This window comes from Adiantum capillus-veneris, chromosome 6 (assembly GCF_014529385.1).
Source record: "Adiantum capillus-veneris isolate H3 chromosome 6, ASM1452938v2, whole genome shotgun sequence".
NCBI classification, from domain to species: domain Eukaryota; kingdom Viridiplantae; phylum Streptophyta; class Polypodiopsida; order Polypodiales; family Pteridaceae; genus Adiantum; species Adiantum capillus-veneris.
The window spans coordinates 168,330,896-168,353,655 of NC_140936.1; the positions used below are offsets into that span (position 1 = coordinate 168,330,896).

The window sequence follows — 22,760 nt, forward strand, 5'->3', positions numbered from 1 at the left end:
GTTTAGAGGACTCTATGAAGCCCTCATCACCAAAGGCCACATCAAACTGTTGGATGAAGGCCAAGATCTTGTCCGTACCACCAAAGGTGCCATCATAGGTAAGGAAAGTGGTGTTCTTCCCTCCCTCCTTGAACTTCTTCAGCTTCTTGGACCTTCTCCATACTGGATAGAACTTGTGATGGCCTTTCCTCTTGGGCTCTTTGAGAGAAGAGCTGCTACCTTCATTGGAATATGAGGAAAGTGATGAAGATGGAGAAGAGGGTGACCTCTTTCTCTCTTTCCCTTATTTTGGTACCTCTGTTCCCTTTTGGTACATCTTTGGAAGTATTGGGAGACTCACTTCTTTCTCCTTCCCTTGGTGAAGGCTCTATAGTAGAGACTTCGCCTTTCTTCTTGCATGGAGGTAAGCCTGCTAGTAAACATTTAAGCGCTTCGTATGGGTTCTCCTCTTCTCTCACCGTAGAGAGCCCTCTCTTGGAAATCTCTTGAAGACTTCTCAGGTGCTCTCTCTTTTGGGGGATTTTGGAGAATCCCATAACTATGAAGTTGTTGGAAAACTTCACCTTGTAGGGCTGGGTTTCCCATAGCTTGTTGCAGCTTAGAAACAAGACAATTGATAAGCATGGGAGCATCATCATTAGCACCTTCATGTGCAAAATCAAAGTTATCAATGTTCATTCTACTCTCTTAGTTATTGTCAGCCATGCTAATTAAACTTATGTATATACTTAGTGTATGCTTTGGCAATTCAAAACCTTAGTTGCCACTCCTCTTAGCCTTTGAAAATTGGCTCTTAAGTATCTACACCCACGGCTCAAAGTGGTTAATTATAGAGAGTAGTGGAGTAGGTCTAACATAGCAAAGTTGTCGAGGGCTAGCTCCTTTCGGACTTCTTATGGCTCAATAATGGTAAAGCCATAGAAAAGTCTAAAAAGACTCCATTATTAAGTCCAAAGCTCCGGAGGTGTGCACCATATCCCACATAGTGGGCTCAACAAAACGGATAATAGATCCCAGTTCCACTTACCCTAATATAATTAAAAACATCAACCAATTATAGGCTACTTAAGGACCTCTCTCCTTAAGCAAGAAAAGAGAAACCAAATGCTCTAATACCAATGTAATGGAAATGGCCTATGAACTTAGAGAATAGTAGAATTCAGAGAATTAGAGTGAGCAAACTTTGAGAGCAAAGAGGGTGAACTTAGTTGGTAGTAGCAACTTAATCATAACACTTAATTAACTAGACATGAGCAATACTTTTGAGAGAGAGAGAGAGAGAGAGAGAGAGAGAGAGAGAGAGAGAGAGAGAGAGAGAGAAAGAGAGAGAGAGATAGATAGATAGATAGAGAGAGAGTTTAGAGAATATGACAACAGTTGAGGACCGGATTTATGTGGCACCGGTCCCCCCTCCAAAAGGCATTTGTATTATAGGTTCTCCCGTTAAGGGAGACTTGGTACAATACAATTTTTGTGTTCCTTTAGACCTCTTTGGCGGTATGAAGAAAGAAGCTTCATACACCAAGCTTTTGCTTAAGAGCAACAATCAATCTTAGCTTGAAAACAATCAAGAACTTGTGAGAATTATCAATCATTGTGTTCCCTAAATCATTTGGGTGCATGAAGATGTAAACTTTTATGCATCAACTTGTGTTTAAAGCAACAATTAATCTATCTTGCAATAAACCATTAGCCTTCTTGCAATAAGCATAACATAAACTTGTGGAAAGCATTGACTATCCCAAGCCTCGGTCCCAAGACCTCAAACACCTTCGAAGGTGGAGAGAGCTAGCAGGGAATGAAGGTAGGGAAGAGGAAGAAGAAGTATTCCGTAGGAGAAAGAAATAGTTCCTCACTTATCATCACTCTTTTTGCTTAGCATACATAATAGCATAGTAATGAGGATGGAGAAGATGGCAAGCTTAAGCATTGAAGCATAGCTCTTGGTTGGATTTGCATTCCATAGCCAAGAGTGTTGGTGTAGGCTCTCAACTTCTCAAGGAGCTTGGAGAAGAGATGGAGTTCTTGCACCTTGCATAGCACACAATGAGAGTATGTGTGAGTGTGTGTGTGTGAGTATACCCTGTAAGCAACCCCCCTCCTTGCTAGGTCAACCCCCTCTTTTAGATCATGCTAGAAGCTCATTGGACCCCTTCAAGCCTGACCAATCACATGCAAGATTCATATCAAGCAACAAGGGTAGTCTTGGAACAAGTGTCCCCCTTTCCACTTTGAGAGAGAGGACTTGATAAATGCAAAAACAATTAGATAATTGTGGTAAATTATCGTTGGACCCCTTTTTAAGCCTAGCCAATAGGATTCAAGCACCTCATGGAGGTAACATGGGCAGGGTCTTGACATGTGTCCTTGCTGCCTCTTTAGGCTTAGGCTTACCTTGTGTGTGTGTGTGTGTGTTCTCTCTCTAGCCCCTAAGAAAAGGGCTCGCCCCCCTCTTTGTAGGGATCTTTTTGACCTTTGATGCTCAAGCACCTTAGTCATCAAGCATGACTAAGCACTTGGACTAGGGGTCAGTCCCACAAGCATCTCGAGCAAGTCAAAGCACCTCAAGCACCTTAATCATGTAGCAGGTCAAGCACCTCAAGCACCTTAATCATGCAGCAGGTCAAGTACCTCAAGTACCTTAATCAAACACCTCAAGTAGGACAAGCACCTTGAGCTTGGGTCGGGTTCCCACCTCAAGCTCAGACCTAGCTTGACTATGGTCCTAGGTCTAAGGAATTTTAACACTAACCTTTGGAGGTCTTGATGAAGCTAAACCTAAGATCTTTTAATCTCCATTGGTAGCCTTGCTCTTTGACAGACTATCTCTCATTTGGACCCCTTTACCATTGGCCTCGTGTTGAGATAGATCTGTAAGCACATGTCGATATTCTACCTCTTGTTTCCATTTATCTCTCCCATATTAATTGATCAGTTCAATATGAGAAAGTCTTTTAGGAATAGGTAGATAGTAGATTTTATGACAACATAACTCCCGAAGAGTTTGGCAAGTAAGACGTGTTTTACTTTGATATTTTGTTGGTTTCTTGTTTTTTTTCATCTCTAATCCAACATATATCTCTATTTCCATCTCTCTCCCTAATCAAATCTCTCTCTCTCTCACTCTTAGAAAGTCATTCTCCCTACAAATTCTGGGTTTTCCTTGCTACATGAACATCTCTCCCCATAGTATCCTTATTGCCTACGGGCAATAAGGATAGGGCTTGGGAGGTAAAAATCTTGCAGTATCCTTATTGCCTACGGGCAAGAATAGGGCTTGGGAGGTAAAAATCTCTTTTCTTCACTTATCTTATGTCTACATTTTTCACACACTAGAAATATCATAGATGAATAATCCACACAATGTGAACCTCTATCGCTTCCACTCTGTGCGATCTATTGCAATTAATGTTTGGATTAGTTGTAAAATACACTTTCAACAACGTATAGTGTTTCTCTTTGGCCTAGAAAGGAAGGCTCAATAAAATACTTCTTTCACCGGATCCCATCATACTACCCCTTACAAACTATAAATTTTCATTTGCCATAAGTGTAGTTATCTTGCTATGAACCAAGAGGATTTGTACAAACAATTAATCCCAATCACTAGACAAAAAATATATATTATAGTAAGCACAAAATTACAATTCCAAAGAACAATTCGTAGCCTGTTTGGTCGGCAAGGATTGAATGTTATTAACTCATCTATTAACCTTTTTATATTACCCATGATATGATACGACCATAGCCTTGATGTTTTCATCTTTGTGTTGTTTTGATATTGTCTTTTGTGTTCTTGCTTTGTATGTGTGAGTGCAAGAGAGAAAGAGTGGTTCTTTGATTGCACTTCCTTCCAAACCCTAGACTTCATGGCATCTATGGTATAACTCCTTCATATAGTTTTTGGAGTTCTCTCACAAACTCTCACAGCCAAAAGCCCAGTGCTTTCCTGGCAAGACCAAAAATTTCACGACATATTTTTGGTGAACCCGATGCAAATCTGCCAGGGTGAGATTTTGTGGGTAACCATGGGTGATCATGTGGAGCAACATGGTATGTATTTTGACCCAGCAACAATGCAAATGTTTCAAGTATTTGCAATGTTCATGCAAAAACAACATGCCACTGAAAGAAGGGAGATTTTAGCAACCAAATCCATACAAGCGGTCGTCAACAAAATGGATTAGTTCAATGGTAAAGATGTAACCAAGTACTTGTGCGTGTATGTGAAAGAGATGAGTTGTATCGTGTGTCAAAAGGTGAGATGATTCAAAGCCTTGAGCTAGTTGTTGCTCTAGAAATTAGGGAACATGTTAGGGCAATTAAAGATGGGCATGGGAGAAACTGGGAAGAACCAAAATTGTTACCATATACATGTGGTAGTGATGTGTGTGAACACACTAGGACCGCCGGGGCATTTTTTCCCTCTTTAGGAGGTTTTTTTCCCCGTGCATTGTATATACGCCCATCACTCTAGGGCTATCTATCTTTCCATTGCACACTAAGTAACACACTCTCTATTGTGTGCCTTGAGCTTCCTTCGTCTTCTCCAAGCTGTGTGTGTTTCTCTGCAACCCTAATTCCAACAATTGGTATCAGAGCAGGTCACGTCCTCCCGGGCTTAGTCACCAGCTGCTCCAGCACACGCCTGCTCACTTTCTCCGATTTCAGTGAGCTTTGGCGAGCGTTCGCAGGTCGACAAATATTTTGGGAGAGCTCGAAGATTCTGGTTTGCTCAGAATTTTGATTTGGGCTCATTTCGGCCTCCGTTTCCACTACGGGCAGTACTGCACAGGCTATTTCGTCATTTTGTGCAGATTTTCTGTCAGTGCCGTTTTCTGCATAACAGGTGCCTTATAGTCTTCTACGGTTTGTGCTATATAGCACAAGTTGTTCCGGCTCCATTTCTCCTATTTTCGGGCAGTTTTCACATCAGGTGCAACATTTACCATGGCTGACAACAACAACACAGATGTGTTCAAGATGTTTGCTGCTGAGGACAGGTTGGATGGGGACAACTACCCTATGTGGGCTTATATGATGCAACATGTTCTTGTGTCAAAAGGTGTCTGGAACATTGTGCAGGGCATTGATGTACGTCCTGGTTCTGAAGATGTAGGCGATATTGAGGATGTTGCAGGTCTTGCTGCAAGGATTGCACCTGTTAGAGTTGTTTTGCCTACGGCAGAACAAGCTCGTTGGGATGTTAAGGATGCACAGGCTCATGCATTGATTGCGTTGTCTGTGAAGCGCACCATTATTCCTCACATCCGTTCAGCAAAATCTGCAAAACAAGCTTGGGATATTCTAGCAGGTCTTTATGCAAGCCGCAATGAGGCTAAAATTGCTTTGCTGCGTAAAGAGCTAGAGTCGAAGATTATGCATGAGGAAGATGATATGGACACTTTCCTTGCTAGTGTCAAGGATATCAATGAGCAACTCATTTCTGCAGGTGAAGTCATTTCGGACAGTTCCCTTGTGCAGACTGTTCTTGATGCCTTACCAGATTCCTACCAGACTTTTGCTAGTACTTGGAGACTGATGACCTAAGGAAATCCTGAAGTTGTCAAGTTTGATGCATTATGCACATTGCTGTTGCAAGAGCCACTTTCTAGAAAAAACAGGACTAGGCAGCGTGCAGTTGAACAGGCTTTTATTGCTTCTCAAAGAAAGGGTGGTAACAGTAATGCAGCCACTTCTTATGGTTCTGCTGCGAGTGGCAAAAATTCTGTTCCTAATGCTTCTGCTGGCAGCACTTCGTCTGGCAATTCTGGTGATAAGGGCAAAAAGAAGATGCGTTGCCATTATTGTAAAGCCAATGATCACTTGATCAAGTCGTGTCCTAAGTTGAAGGCCAAAGAGGCTAAGAAGAAAGAGGGTGGTTCCACTGCAAATGCTGGTTCCACTACAAATGCAGCCATTGTTGAGTCTTCTGTGAAAGGAGATTGTGATGCTGATGTTGATGCAGAATGGGCTTTTAGCGCAGAGTGCACTTACAATCCTGTTGTCCATGATGCATGCTTGTCAGTTGCTGCAGATTCACATGTGTGGTATTTCGACAGTGGTGCTACAAAGCACATTACCTCACATCGTGAATTGTTTACCTCTCTCGAGTGTGTCCCTCATGGGAATTCAGTCACTTGTGCCAACAACGCCTCTTATCCAGTTCAGGGAGTTGGAAAGATTGTGCTCACTGCTGCTAATGGCAGTTCCTTCACACTTGTTGATGCACTTTATGTACCTGGGATCAAGAAGAATCTCTTGTCTGTATCCGCACTTGCTAGACTTGGACTTGTAGTCAAATTTGTGGATGACAGATGTACAGTTCATGATCTCAGTTTTGGTGATGAAATTGTTGCATCTGGGCTTTTGTGCCGTGGGCTGTATAAGCTCACTTTGTATGACAAGTGTGGACAAAATTTTGCAAATGCTGTTGTAGATTCAAGGGCTATTTCAGATGCAAAACTTTGGCATGCACGTTTTGGTCATCTGAATTTTGCCAGTTTGCTGCGTTTGCAGAAATCTGATATGGTTACTTCTTTGCCGCCTCTTGAAGCACCTGTCAAACATGTTTGTGAAGGCTGTATTCTGGGTAAAATGCAGCGTTCTAAGTTTCCAAAGGATGGTTCAGTTAGGGCCACATGCAGGTTGCAGCTTGTGCATAGTGATGTTTGTGGGCCCATGCAAACTCCGTCCTTGGGCAATTACCTGTACTTCGTGACTTTCATTGATGATTACTCCAGGCATGCATGGGTATTTCCGCTTAAAGCGAAGTCCGAAGTTTTTATGTGCTTCAAACAATTTTTGGCTATGGCTGAAAATGTCTCAAAATGTACTATGGGCACCCTCCGTTCCGATCGAGGGGGGGGAGTATATGTCTCATGAATTTAATGCATTTCTGGCTAGTCGTGGGATAAAACACCAATGTACAGTGCCTTCTACACCTCAGCAAAATGGTGTTGCTGAGAGGAAAAACAGGTCACTAACGGAAATGGCACGATGTATGGTCAAAAGTCAAGCTTTGCCGCATTCTTTTTGGCTTGAGGCCATCATGTGTGCCACTTATGTACTTAACAGGTGTCCTACGAAAGCTTTGCAGTCTATTACTCCATATGAAGCATGGCATGATAGAAAACCTTCTATTGAGCACATGCGTGTTTTTGGCTGTTTGGCATATGCTTTGGTGCCACAAGTGCAGCGCAGAAAATTGGATGATAAGGCTGTCAAATGTATTTTTGTTGGTTATAGTGCTGAAAGAAAAGGTTACAGGTTGTATCATCCGCAAACAAAACGTATTCTGGTTTCACGGGATGTAGTGTTTGTGGAAGACTCTGTTCAGCCCTTGCTGTCATGTACTAGAGACAGTAATGTAAGCTCACAGGACATTTATGACACTTTGTTGCCTCTTTTCAGTGGTGGAAATACGAATGTAAGTTCCAATGAGGCAAATGTACAGCCTATGGGGGTTTCTGAAAATGTTTTAGAACAGCCTATTACTGATGCAGATGTACATGATGTACTTGATGAGGAAAGGGCTGAAAATGAGCAGGCTAGAGGTATGCCAAAATGGCTGGTGCACACTTTGCGTGATAGTAAATTGGATGCACCTTTATCTAGTCGTACTCGTTTAGGCTCTCGCCATGCATCTTATGCATCAGATTGTTATGCTTTGGCTGTGTCTAGTTTACATGTTGAGGAGCCTCTGTCTTTTGATGAAGCACAGAATTCAAAAAATTGGATTGCTGCCATGAAATCAGAATATGATGCACTTATAGAGAATGACACATGGACTTTATGTGATTTGCCTCCTGGCAAAAAGGCCATTGGTACGAAGTTGGTTTACAAGTTGAAACGCAAGCCGGATGGTGAGATCGATCGCCATAAGGCTCGACTTGTTGCAAAGGGTTATGCACAACAAAAAGGCATAGATTATGAAGAGACTTTTGCTCCCACTTGTCGTATGACTACTGTGCGTTTTCTATGTGCATTGGCAGCTCATTTTGGTTGGGATGTACATCACTCAGACATTGTTACTGCTTTCTTGAATGGTGACATATTTGAGGAAGTTTATGTAACGCAGCCTCGCGGTTTTGTCATAAAAGGACAAGAGGACAAAGTGTGCAAATGTAAGAAGGCTTTGTATGGGTTGAAGCAATCTCCTCGTGCTTGGTATGAGAAAGCTGACACTCATTTGGTTAAACGAGGCTTTTGTAACAGTCCAACAGAAAGCACATTGTATGTAAAGCGTGAGGATGATGTATTTCTCATTGTGGTTCTTTATGTTGATGATTTGCTGATCACTGGACCAAATGAGAGACATATTGTTGAATTTAAGGCTGATTTGAATGCTACTTTCAAGATGAAAGATTTGGGGCTGTTGCATCATTACTTGGGTATACAGTTTAAGCAGTGTGATGGTGGTATTGCCTTGTGTCAGAAAAGTTACATAGAGACATTGCTATGTAAGTTTGGACTTGAGGATTGCAAACCTATTGCCACTCCCATGGAAACAGGTTTGAAGTTGAGTCTACATGATGCTGGCGATCCTGATGATGTCACTCTTTACCAAACTGCTGTTGGCTGCCTCATTTATGTATGCAACACGAGGCCAGATATTCAGTTTGCAGTCTCGCAGGTCAGCAGATTTATGCATAGCCCAGGGTCTAAGCATTGGCAGGCTGTCAAGAGGATTTTCCGCTACCTTAGTGGCACTTTACATCTTGGCTTGTTTTATCCCAAGGGGGGATCATTGCCGCCAGACGTACATGCTTTTTCGGACTCAGATTGGGCTGGTTGTTTTGACACGCGAGTGTCCACAAGTGGTTTTTGTTTCATGCTTGGCAGTTCATGTATATCATGGTTGAGCAAGAAGCAACCTACTGTGGCCACTTCGAGTTGTGAGGCTGAGTACAGGGCAGTCTTCACAGCTACGGCTGAGTGTGTATGGCTCGGACGCCTTATGGCTGACTTGGGTGTTGGACAGGACACTGCCAACACTATCTACACTGACAGTCAGAGCGCATTGGCAGTTGCGAGGAACCCAGTTTTTCATGCTCGCACAAAGCACATTGAGGTGCATTACCACTATGTCAGGGAGAGGCTCTCAGCAGGAGAGATCAGCTTGGCTTATGTGCCAACACAGGACAACCTTGCAGATTGGGCTGGTTGTTTTGACACGTGAGTGTCCACAAGTGGTTTTTGTTTCATGCTTGGAAGTTCATGTATATCATGGTTGAGAAAGAAGCAACTTACTGTGGTCACTTCGAGTTGTGAGGCGGAGTACAGGGCAGTCTTCATAGCTACGGTTGAGTGTGTATGGCTCAGACGCCTTATGGCTGATTTGGGTGTTGGAGAGGACACTGCCAACACTATCTACACTGATAGTCAGAGCGCATTGGTAGTTGCGAGGAACCCACTTTTTCATGCTCGCACAAAGCACATTGAGGTGCATTACCACTATGTCAAGGAGAGGCTCTCAGCAGGAGAGATCAGCTTGGCTTATGTGCCAACACATGACAACCTTGCAGACCTTTTCACAAAGGCATTGTCTCGTGAGAAGCTCGAAGCTTTCCGCAAAGCTTTGGGCTTACTCCCCTTTGTGGACTGATCCTGTCCTCAGGGCATGGCACTTCCCTTTACTCATGTGCCAGCTCTCGTTCACCGCATCACTCCAGGGGGGATTTGTTACCATATACATGTGGTAGTGATGTGTGTGAACACACTAGGACCGCCGGGGCATTTTTTCCCTCTTTAGGAGGTTTTTTTCCCCGTGCATTGTATATACGCCCATCACTCTAGGGCTATCTATCTTTCCATTGCACACTAAGTAACACACTCTCTATTGTGTGCCTTGAGCTACCTTCGTCTTCTCCAAGCTGTGTGTGTTTCTCTGCAACCCTAATTCCAACAAAAATTAGCTTTAAAGGAGGAATATTTCATGGAGGACTCTGAGAGAGTGACCAAAAGGACATTCTTAGAATGGGTAGTCAAGCCAAAGCAAGGACTATCAATAACATAGCTACTTAGGGAATTTGAGTGGCGCTATGCACAACTCACAAGGACAGAAAAGGCCACACTAGATGTAGATAAGATAGATCTTTTCTTACAAACTGCAGGTAAAGAGTTTCAAGAAACTTTGGAGCTTCTTCTTGAAGATAAAGATATTGAGCAAGGACTAAAGACCACCGACTGGAATGAGGTTGAAGGTGTTGTTTCACTACTTGCCAAACGACAAAGAAGAAGGGACAAGATGGTAGTAAACACTACAAGTCCTTCCACCTCAACTTCTGACAAATGGTAAAGCCTACTTTTATCGCTCCTAAGTTTGATGTGTCGATGCTAGATGAGCTTGTGGAGGAATGCGTGACTTGAAGGTGAAGCTTGCAAAGCGTGAAGAAAAAGGCCAACCATCAGAGTCACTTCCTAGGAAAAGACAACAACCCAAAGAAGGTTTTGTTAATATATGTATTTGGTGTGATAGTACATACCATGTAAGAAGGGATTGTGATAGTTTTAGTGATGCTTTGACAAAAGATGTTGTCTTTCTTAAGGATGATAAAATCCACTTAAGAGAGACAGGTCTACCCTTGAGAACTAACTTTGGGAAGGGGGGAATGCAAACCTTAGTTGAAGATATGGCAACTAACCATGCCACCTCTTCAGTTGAGGCATCTACTTATGGAGTAAAAATTGAGCATCTTAGTGATGAAGAGGTGAGTGACTAGCATGGTCGACTTTGGCCAAATGTCATGCAATTAGCTAAAAAGGGTTTTAAAGCTTACAAAAGAGATTCTACATGAAGCAGGTGATTGCATACGTCTAGAAACAAGATGGAGTGATCCAGTGGATTCAATGTCTGTCCATGCCTACATTACAAACTGCCAAAGCCATGAAGCTATTGTAGAAGAAAAGTGTAGGCGTGAAAATGGTGATGAAGGGCCTTCAAAAAGAGCTACAAGAAGTGGAGGAAATAATGATGAAGCACCTTTGCAAGCACCACCAACACAGGAGGCACCTTCACTAGAAGTGACCATGGAGGAAGCTACAACAGGGAAGAGGTAAGCCAAAAGGACCAACTTACAGACTACAATCTGACATTGAGCTTGCTACAGACTTGAAGAAAGTTCTAGAGGAGAGGATTTTGAATAGCAAGGTTGAGTTTTGTTTGGGGGAGGTGCTTGGCATAGCCAAGTGTGAATTCCATGAAGAAATTATCGACATCATCAAGAGAAAGAAGCAAACACTTGGAGAGCCTATTCGCTCACAAGCTGAAGGCGATACTGTGAAGACACAAGGAGTACAGGTGCATGCTAAAGAAGTTGATGGAGCTATGGTGGGATGCTACCAGTCTTCTTCGAATGTAAGGCAAGTAAAATTTACTGATGATGGGGAAGAATCTCAAAGTATTCCTAAGAGCCACTATTCTAGAAGCCATTGGACATGGGCTAGTATAGAGACATTGATCAAGGTAGGTGATCTTGAAGCACCATTTGTCGCCTTAATTGACTATGGTTCTAAAATAAATATAATGTCAAAAATTCTTTATAACAAATGCAAATGGCCAATGGAAACATAACATGGTTGGATGGTCAAAGTGGCAAACAATTCATCAGGTGAATTGTATGCAGCATGTCCAAGTGTAAAGGTGACAATAGGTGATGTAAAGGTTGAGTATTACTTCTTTATACAGGACACATCTTCATATCATCTTATCCTTGGACAACCCTACATTGTGGGAGTTTGAATGGAAACAAAGGTAATGGATGATGGTTCAGCTTATCCCAGGATACGATGCAAAGATGGTAAACGCGCTAATCAATTTCTCATAGTTTGTGTAAACCATGAAAGAAATCGTGACAACCTCAAAGATCATCCTCTACCAAAGGTGAGCAAAGAGTATCATGACCATAGGGAAATGATGGATTTTGGCCAAGTACCATTGTAAAGCGGGATTGCAGTGGTACAGAAAGAAAATGGTCTCGCCTGATCCAAAAATAAGTGAAACTTTCTCAATGGGCTCCTTGGCAATAAGGAATGGGTCAGTATGTTTTACAAAACTTGAAGATTTGAAGAGATGTGAGAGGAAATATCTACATAATGTACAAATAGGCATGAAAGAGAGTGGGTTGTCAGAGCCTAATGAAAATGTTTTGGGTTTGTGTGAGCAAGTTTCTTTTGTAGATACTATGGGTGAGCTTGATGCTATAATGGAGTCTATTTTGCATCTTGAAAATGAAGTTGTGGAAGTATGCTCTATGGAAATGTATCAAGTCATAGAAGCCTTTGAAGAGAACCAATGTTTTAAGCAAACAGTTGGCCCAAAAATCAATGGTGAAACTAAATACAAGAGTGTAGCAAAGAAGGTGAAACAAGAAGCTTCACCCTTACCACCCAACAACAGAGAAAAGATTGAGCGTGCTTCTTTGCAACCAAGTTTGAGGAATCCTAAAAAGATTGGGCACATCTGCACAAAGGCGTCTTTTCAAGAGTTGTAGATTGGTTGCGAGGAGTTTCTAATACAAGAGGAGACAAAGCGATTTAAAGAAATGCTTTCAAAGCATGGCAAGGATTTTGCCTTTGAGCCACATGAGATAGGATGTGTTGATCCTTCTATTGTAGCTCCTATGGTAATTTTTACAATACCTCATATGCCTTGGAATCTGTGGCCTATTCCGGTTCCAAAGGCTCATTTCCTCAATTTAGTAGAGCTATTGAATGAAAAGATCAAAATGGGGATTTTGGAGTCTTCTTGTGCTCCATACTTAAATAGGTCGTTCACAATTCCAAAGAAGAATGGTGCTCTACGCTTCATCCAAGATATGCAACCAATGAACAAGGTGACAATTAGAAATATAGGTACAGGTCCAATTGTGGATGAGTTTACAGAGGCGTTTGCAGGGAGTTCAATCTACTCGATGGGGGATCTCTACTCAAGGTATGATCAATTTTAGCTTGCGATTGAAAGCAGAGACTTGACAACCATGAGTACACCTTTGGGTTTGGTAAGGATGTGTACCTTGCCACAACAGGGAGCAACCAACTTGGTTGCACATATGATGAATGGGATGAATAAGGTCTTACATGACTTTATTCCTCAAATCACAATGCCTTTCAATGATGATTTTCCTATCAAAGGATGTGAAGAATGTGAGAAAGATGAAGCTTTGGATATTGGGGGGTGCCGCAGGTTTGTGAAAAATCACATAAATGATTGTGATAAAATTCTATCTAGGTTGGAGGAAGTGAATCTTACTTTGTCAGGGAGAAAGTCTATGTTTGGTGTCAATGAAGTGCTCATTGTGGGGCACATGTGCGGGCCATATGGTAGGAAACCTTGTCCAACAAAGGTAGATGCCATCCAAAGAATGAAAGAAATATGCACTAGCATCACTAAGGTTAGAAGGTTTTTGGGAGCATGTGTCTTTTATGTTATTTGGATTCCACATATTATGCACATGTAGCTAATCCTCTTTATTAATTGCTTATAGAAGCACATGTAAAAGCCATGAAAAAGTTAAAGGAGTTGCTCCAGTCATCAACACCAACTTTGAGAAAGGTAGACTATGAGTGTCAAAGGCCAGCAATTGTGACAGTAGACACCATTCCTATAGGAATTGGATGGGCAATAGGGCAAGAGGACAAAGAAGGACACAAGTATGTGGTGAGATTTGGAGCAAAGGTACTAAGTGCTCGTTTTTAGAGAAACTATCCACAGATAAAGAGAGAGTCATGGGGTATGGTTACAGCCTTGAAAAATGGGAAAGAGTACCTAATTGGTGCATGTGTGGTTGTAGAAACAAATTGTCTACCACTTCTTGGGATGATTACAAGCTGCTCAACGCCAAACATTGCTATGTTGGGATGGATTGCCTACATTAAGTCCTTAAATCTCGAGTTTAAGCACATTGTAGATAGCTAAAGACCCCGGGGCAGTCACTTATCAAAAGACCCATATATCACGTGCGTTCAAGAGGTAATTAATAATACGCCAATATACATACTATACTTACACTGTGAGCTTATTTAAAAAACCCCCACCCCCCTCTGTATGTATACATTTTTATACATTTTGGTCTTTTAATAATCCTCTCCGGTTAACTCATGTGATATCATACACATTCTAAAAAGTGACCGCCCCAGGGTAAAGACAATAAAATGGAAGATATGCTATCATGGGCAAGGTATGAACATGAGTCACAGATGATTGACGAGGGAGATGATGTGGGCACAAAGTTCTATTCTGTCTCTCATGTCAAAGGTAACAATGTCTGCATGACTAATCCACTTGAATTATTCTCGAAAGAGCTTTATGAAGGTGATTGGCTTCTTATTGGAAACTACTTGAGTACTCTAGCAAAATAGGATGATTGGTATGAACAAGAATTCTTTGCAGGAAAGCATGCCTACTTTTTGAGGGATGGTTACTTGTGGAAGAATCCTAAACAAAAGGGTGTTACACCACAAAGGGTTATATGTAAAAAAGAGACTCAAGTAAAGCTCATCCATGAGTTTCATGAGAGTCTATGGGTTGGACACACGGGTGCATGGGCAACCTTCTCCAAGTTGAAAGAAAAATACTGGTGGAAGGGTATGTATAAAGATGTATCTCAATTTGTAGAGTCATGTGTAACTTGTCAAATGTATTCAAATGTCCGACATCGTGATGGATTTCACCCTACATACCCACTATCCATGCACTATAAATGGGTTGTGAATCTAGTCACAATCCCTTTTCGACTTTGGCAGATGAGATACTTAGTTCTTGCACGAGAGGACCTAACTAATCAGGTTGAAGGGCGAGCATTAAGAGCTAAAACCATGGAAGCTGTGTGCAAATTCCTTCTTGATGAGGTGATTTGCCATTATGGTTGTGTGGGAAAGATCACTACAGATAGAGGTGAGCTGGATGTCGAGGAATCAAGGGAGTTCTTTTCTAGATTAGGAATCAAGCTTTCTCTTACTACAACTTACAATCGTGAAGGCAATGGAAAGGGTGAAAGAGGGCATCCTCCTATCATCAAAGCTTTGGCCAAGGCTTGCAAAGGAAGAGTTGGCGAGTGGCCAAAATTGTTGCCATATGCTTTATGGGCTGATCGTACAACACATAGCTCAATAATTGGTTATATGCGTGCGGAGCTGATGTATGGTTAAAATCAAGTGGTGCCGATTGAAGATACAATTCCCACATGGAATGTACTACCTTGGCAGGAAGGGCTTAACAAGGAAGGTCTCCTTGCATTGCACATAAGGCAACTAAAGAGAAGACCTGGAGACATTGAGGCTGCAAAAGAATGACAAAAAAATGCAAGGTTGGAAAACAAGGACTACTTTGATAAGCGACATCGGCTCAAGAGCAAAGCAATTGACAAAGGTGACTGAGTTTTAGTGTATGATAGTAGCCTTGATAACCAGCACGCATGACGCACACAGTCATGCATTAGTTTTCAAAAAGATGGTTTGGACCGTATGTTGTAAAGCATGTGCATGAAAATGCTACTTACACCTTGTTTGGACTAGATGGTACAGAGGTAAAGGTTCCCATTGCGGGGAAAAGAATCAAAGTGTTTAAGAGAAGAGGAGATAGTGATCCAGAAGATGTTGAGGAGGAACAGAAAAACACAGGTGAAGATCAAAGTGAAGATCAAGCGTTGGAAGATATCAATGAAGATGAAATCATGGAAGATCTACAAGGGAACTGAAACTACAGAAAATCATATGTGGCACATACAAGAGGATGCAAGTTTAGAGGGGGTGGATGTCGTGTTGTGACACGTATATAGTGGGAACGAATGCTACAAGATCTAACTTGCAACTTTTTAAATACATAATGTGCATATGCATATCTAAGTATAATAATAAGCTTTCTATCTCATCCTATTATTTATCTCAAGGGTAACATATTCTTACTTTACCATCAGAAAGTACTATGGGCAACGTGTCAATAGCTTCGCCTCTTTAACTTGGGACAAAAAGCATTGGTTCTTTCTTTTTACTATCTCATTATCATTTCACACCCTAGCTAGATCCTAAATCTAGGGCAACTTTCAATATATATATATATATATATATATATATATATATATATATATATATATATATATATATATATATATATTCTATGTATTTTTCATATATTTCACATATTTCTTTTTAATAGCTAGTAGGAAGGAATCAAATCCCAGTGGGAAACTAGCTTGCATGATTCTAAAAAAAGATACACTTATTTTAATGCATTATTGCAAGGATGATTACAAAAATTTGTCAAGGAGCAATGTCATGCTTTCATATTGCATGAGGTGTCCATTGTGGAATCAAATGAAAGTCTAGGCTAAGGGGACCACAAGAATTTTGATGCCAGAAATGTACCCTATGTTGATGATTTTTTAATACAAGGTTCCAATCCGAATTGTAAAAAGTACATAAAATGGGAGCCGTAGCTTATGGCTGAATTTTCTGTCCCTATTTTTACTTTTTTATTTGGAGCCACGGTTGAGGAGATATGATCAAAATGGCGGACCGTCTGGCCACATCATGCAGGGACAACTCATTTCAAACTTTGCCAGTTCCTGTTCACACTGGCTCTTCTCTTTCTTGTGTAACCCTTGGGGGTTCCCTTCACCTATAAAAGGGGACCTCTTCTTCCTTGAAATTCATTCATGAGGGAGTGAGAGGATTGATGCCTAATTGTAATTAGCCATAAACATAAGCCTAAGCCTACACTTGCTCCTAGAGGAAGACTAGCCAATCTTGTAAGCTATCCTTGGAAGATCAACTCTAACCAAAGAAGATCTTGAACTTGGTGCATCGATCAAGACTGAAGTCTTTCTTCTTCTTCTCTCTTCATCATAATGGTGCATAACTCCCGAAGAGTTTGTCAAGTTGATATTTTGTTGGTTTCTTATTGTTTTTAATCTCTAATCCAACATATATCTCTATTTTCATCTCTCTCCCTAATCAAATCTATCTCTCTCACTCTTAGAAAGTCATTCTCCCTACAAATTCTAGGTTCTCCTTGCTACAGGTACATCTCTCCCTGTAGTCTCCTTATTGCCTATGGGCAAGAATAGGGTTGGGAGGGAAAAATCTCTTTTCTTCACTTCTCTTACATCTACATTTTTCACACACTAGAAATATCCTAGATGAATAATCCACACGATGTGAACCTCTATCGCTTCCACTCTATGCGATCTATTGCAATTAATGTTTGGATTAGCTATAAAATACACTTTCAACAACGTATGGTGTTTCTTTTTGGCCTAGAAAGGAAGGCTCAATGAAATACTTCTTTCACCGGATCCCATCATACTACCCCTTATAAACTATAAATTTTCTTTTGACATAAGTGGAGCTATCTTGCTATGAACCAAGAGGATTTGTACACACAATTAATCCCAATCACTAGACAAAAAAATTACAATTCCAAAGAAAAATTCGTAGCCTGTTTGGTCGGCAAAGATTGAATGCCATTAACTCATCTATTAACCCTCTTATATTACCCATGATATGATATGACCATAGCCTTGATGTTTTCATCTTTGTGCTGTTTTGACATTCTCTTTTGTGTTCTTTCTTTGTGTGTGTGAGTGCAAGAGAGAAAGAGTGGGGCTTCTTTAATTGCACTTCCTTCCAAACCCCAGACTTCATGGAATCTATGGTATAACTCCTTCATATAGTTTCTGGAGTTCTCTCACAAACTCTCACAGTCAAAAGCCCAGTGCTTTCCTGGCAAGACCAGAACCTTCTCGACATTGATCTATGGTGTTCCATAGAACCTCCACATGCATGCGTGCACGGAACGAGATATGGTCTCGTGCAAAGAGAGAAGAACTCCTATTACATCGACCATCACTTGCTATTATTTATTTTGTGCAAAATGAATGATACAAATTGTCAGCGGAATATCCAAACTCTTGACATTTATTGGATCAAAAGAGGCCATTAATTTTTCTTTTGAGGAGGAAGATCGGCACATCATGTACAATCTATCCTCAATAATCCACTTGGCCGATTAGTCCATTCAATAGTGCACAGGGTTCTACTTCCATAGAGAAGATAAACATCTTGTAAGGTAAATGGTTCCTCTTTCTTCCCTAATGCAAGGGCTGAAATCACATCTCTAAAATTGAGATCAATAGCATACTCATCTATCATAGAAGATAGACCATTGTGAGTTGCTATGGAAACCGCATTCACTCTTGGCCGTCTTGAGAGTGCATCAACTACTTGATTATGCTTGCCAACAATGTGAGCAATATGAAAATGAAACTACAAAAGAAAATTTTCCCACCTCATTTGTTTGTCGGAGAGCTTGGTCTGCGTCATGAAGTACTTAAGACTTTGGTGATCCGTTTGCAGAATGAAAGGAGTCCCCAATAAATAGTGCTTCCATGAGTCTAAGGCATGTAGAACTGCGAGAGTTCCTTTTTATATATGCCTGAAGCTTGCTCAACCGGGTCAAGCCTTCGGCTTTCATAGGCTATGGCGTGCCCTTCTTGGAGTAAAACATCTCCAAGGCAATCACCACAAGCGTCGCATTGAACCTCAAATGGCTTTGAGAGATCCGGTAGTGTAAGCACATGTTAAGAGATAAGCTTTTCTTTGAAAGCATTGTTCTCCTTGGCAGACCATGTATACCTAACGCTTTTCTTTGTTAGGTCATGTAATGGTCCTGCAATTTGTGAGAACTTTTCTATGAAGCGTCTATAGTATGCACACATACCTATAAAGCTTCTTAGTTCATGAAGATTCCTTGGTTTAGGCCATCCTTTTATTACCTCTAACTTTGATGGATCCATTTGGATGCCATCTTGAGAGATAACGTGACCTAAATATTGAATCTCTTGCAAGAAAATTTCACTTTTCTTTAGATTAACATAAAGTTTATTCTCTATTAGAACTTGAAATATTACTTGGAGGTGTTGTTTGTGTTCATCTAGTGAATAAGAGTAGATAATAATATCATCAAAGAACACTCCTGTGAAGGTTCAGTGAGGCCTGAATAGATTCTCCATCAAGCGGTTGAATGTGACTGGTGCATTGGTCAAGCCAAAAGGCATGACAATGTATTCATAAAGACCAAACGTAGTGTGCAATGCAGTCTTTACAATATCTTGATCAACTATCCTTATTTGATGGTAGCCACTTTTTAGGTCAATCCTACTGAAGTAGGTTGATCCTTGTAGCTTATCAAATAGGTCTTCTACCCGTGGAACGGGAAACCCATTTTTGATAGTGATCCTATTTAGTGCTCTGTAGTCGACACACATACGATATGTGCCGTCTTTCTTTTGCACTAGTAACACGGGTGAGCAAAATCGAGATGAGCTAGGCCTAACCATGTCCTTCTCAACTAACTCATGCACTTGCCGCATAATCTCCTCTCGTTGAGCTTGAGAAACTCTATAAGGAGGTTTGTTAGGCAGTGAACTTCCTGGAGGAAGTTCAATTGCATGGTCATCATTGCCTCGTTTAGGAGGCAGTTCACAAGGGATGTCGTCAATAAAGACATCTTGAAACCCCTTGAGAAAATTGGACAACTCTAATTCCTTGTGGTTGTGTATATTTTCTTTTGCTAAAGCATTAGGTTCATTTTGAGAATCTTTAACAAAAATCATGTACATGGAAATAGAACTCTTTATTGACTTATTGAAAGCTTGCGTATGTACAATGGGTATGGTGTTACCCATTTCCTTAGCATCTATGTACATATCTTTTTCCCTGAACCTAAAGTAGTTTCTCCTTTTAGGGAATTTAACATTGGCAGCCATGAGATCAAACCATGGTGCCCCTAGGATTACATCCTCGTGCTTGAGAGAAGAGAAAAATAAGTCCTCTTTGTCCACATAGCTTTGGACATGGAGTCTCAATTTATCAATTACTCAAGATTCTTGCCCCTTGAAAGCACCATCTGCGGGTAGTACATCTCCCATCTCGTAAGCTTGTATGCCTAGCTTGGTGGCCAACTCTGTGGATATGAAATTGTGAGTAGAACCAGGATTAAAGAGAATAAAAGCATCATGTTCTCTTACCTTTTTGCAATCATGGCATGAAGGAGATCCTTTGTGGCAAGGTTCCTCCTCTTGGATTTCAACCAAGGTAGCTCTAGGAGGTTCATGGCGGGTGTTCTTTTGGGGACAAGCGTGGTACACAGGCCCTTGTTCGTCGCACTTGAAACATCGGTTATCCTTGCGATAACGCTCAAGCTTTTCAGAAGAGAGTTTGTTTTTGCCTTTGTAAACTCCCTTCTCCTTAGCTTTGTTGGAATTGCCCTTAGGAGACTTTTGGACATTGTCCTTCCCCTTAGGCTCATTGGAACCCTTGTTTTTTGTGGGCATAGAATTCCTCTTAGCCCCTATTTGGAAATTGATTCGAGAAGCCACCATAGAATGGTGTATAACCACCAATATGGTGCATGGCCTTTGGGAGTTGACATACTCCGTCATTTCTTCAATTAAGACCGCACAAAATTGTTGCTTTTGCTCTCCAAAATCCATCTTTTTGAAGACAGTGGCTTTGAGATGTAGGTCCCAAAACTTGTCTACATATTTGTGAATGGATTTGTAGGGAGAGAGATTCAAGCTTCGCCATTCGGTGAGTACTTTGTCTTTGGCATCTATGGCCAAAAACTGCTTCATAATGGAAGCTCTTAAAGCTTTGTATGTTCGTGGAGCTTCACCGTTGGCCTGTAGGCTAGACCACCATTTCCTGGTGGACTTTTGAAAGTGCATAGCTACATGGCGTAGCTTAGAGGACTCCGTGAAACCCTCATCTCTCCAAACGCTGCATCGAATTGTTGGATGAAAGCCAAGCCTTTGTATGTAGCACCAAAGGTGCCATCGTAGGTAAGGAAAGAGATACTCTTTCCTCCCTCCTTGAACTTCTTCAGCTTTGACGATCTCTTCCATGCGGCATAGGATTTCCTATGGCCTCTTCTTTTTGATGGTTCAAAGGTTGCACCATCACTTTCTTCAGAACATGAAGAATTTGAGGAAGATGGAGAAGAGGGTGACCTCTTTCTCGCCTTTTTCTTGCCTTGATCTTCTTTGTCTGCACCATCACTTTCATAAGAGGAAGAGGATGAAGAAGATGGATAAGAGGGTGTCCTCTTTCTCGCCTTTTTCTTCTCTTGTTTTTTATCATCCCTCTTTGAATTATGGTGTGAAGAAGTGTGTGATGGCCTTCTCCACTTAGGAGGTGATGGAGAGCGTTTAGCCCGCCGTCTTCATGGAGCCATCTCCGCCAAAGTGGCAGGAGACTCACTTCTTTCTCGTTCCTTTGGTGGAGGCTCGTGAGTTCTCCTTTGAGAAGGAGATGCGTCATCAAGAAGCAAATTTTTGAGCCCTTCGTATGGATCCTCTTCTTCTTCCCGAATTGGAGAGAGGCCTCTTTTGGGAGTTTCACAAGGAGGCTTCCTAGGTACTCTCTCGTCATGGTAGGGAGCTTGGAGAATCCCATGAGCACAAAGCTGCCGTTGCACTTCTCTTTGGAGGGATGGGTTGCCCATGGCTTGTTGAAGCCTAGAAACAAGGTAGTTAACAAGGATAGGGGTATCATTAGTAGCCTTCTCATTAGCAAAATCAAAGCTATCAACATTAATTTTAATCTCTTTACTTTTGTCAGCCATTGTAACAACTTTTAAGTGTAAACTTTTTAGTTGTACTTTGACACTTCAAGCCCTAGTTGCTACTACTCTTTACCCCTTTAGAAAAAACACTCAAGCTACTGTACACGTGGCTCGAATACCATTAATTCCAAGGAATAGAAGAGAGGGTCGTTCAACACCAAAATAGCACTGGATCCTGTCAAGATTCTAATAGCTCAATAGTTGTTAACAAGCCCTGTAGGACTCCACTATTAAGACCATAGCTCTCGACGGTGATGCCCCATTATCTGCACAAAGGCAGGCGCACTGCAAGGCTGAAAAATCCCTATTCTACTTACTCAAATTCAATTAATAATACCAACCATTTATAGCTAGCTTGAGGACCTCCCTTCTTGAGCAAAAAAAGAGAAACCTTGTGCTCTAATACCAATGTAACATTTAATAGCCTAGTAACTTGTGTGTAGCGGAAATTAGCATGAACATAGTGAGAATTTCATTAGAATAGATTCCTATGAGCATAACAAGAGTGCTTGGGTGGAGAGAGCAATAAAAAGTATAACACCTAGTTAGATAGAATGAACAATACTTCAAAGGAGAGAGAAATTAAGCTATTGACAATAGTTGAGGACCGGATTTACATGGAGACGGTCCCCCCTCCAAAAGGCTTTGTATTATGGTTTCTCCCATCAAGAGAGACAATTTACAATACAATTCTTTGTGTTCCTTCAATACTAGCTAGTGCAATGAAGATGGAAGCTTCAAGCACTAAGAAAAACACTTATAAAACAAAACATCAATTCCCTCACGGTCTCAGACCTAAGACCTCACACACCTTCGAAGATGGTGAGAGCTAGCAGGGTATGAGAGTAGATTGAGAGGAAGAAGGAGTAGTCTTACGAGAAAGATGTACACCTCCTCACATAATCACTCATATTAGCATAGCCTAGCTTAGTAATTAGCATGGTAGAGGAGATGCGCATGCATTGAAGCTTGGCTCTTGGTTGGATTTGCATCACAAAGCCAAGAGTTGTTGGTGTAGGCCTCCCTTCTCACAAGCTTGGAGTAGGTGATAAGCTTTCCATTAAAGCTTGAGAAAGAGAGAGAGAGTCTTCTTACTCCACACATTGACTTGTGTGTGTGTGTGTGTGTGTGTGTGTGT

The 22,760-nt window shown here is 41.3% G+C and overlaps 1 pseudogene; it reads right to left on the reverse strand.

The window, feature by feature from the left end:
• Positions 1-21,622, reverse strand: part of LOC147456681 (uncharacterized) — a 64,198-nt pseudogene extending 42,576 nt beyond the window's left edge.
• Positions 21,623-22,760: the final 1,138 nt, after the last annotated feature.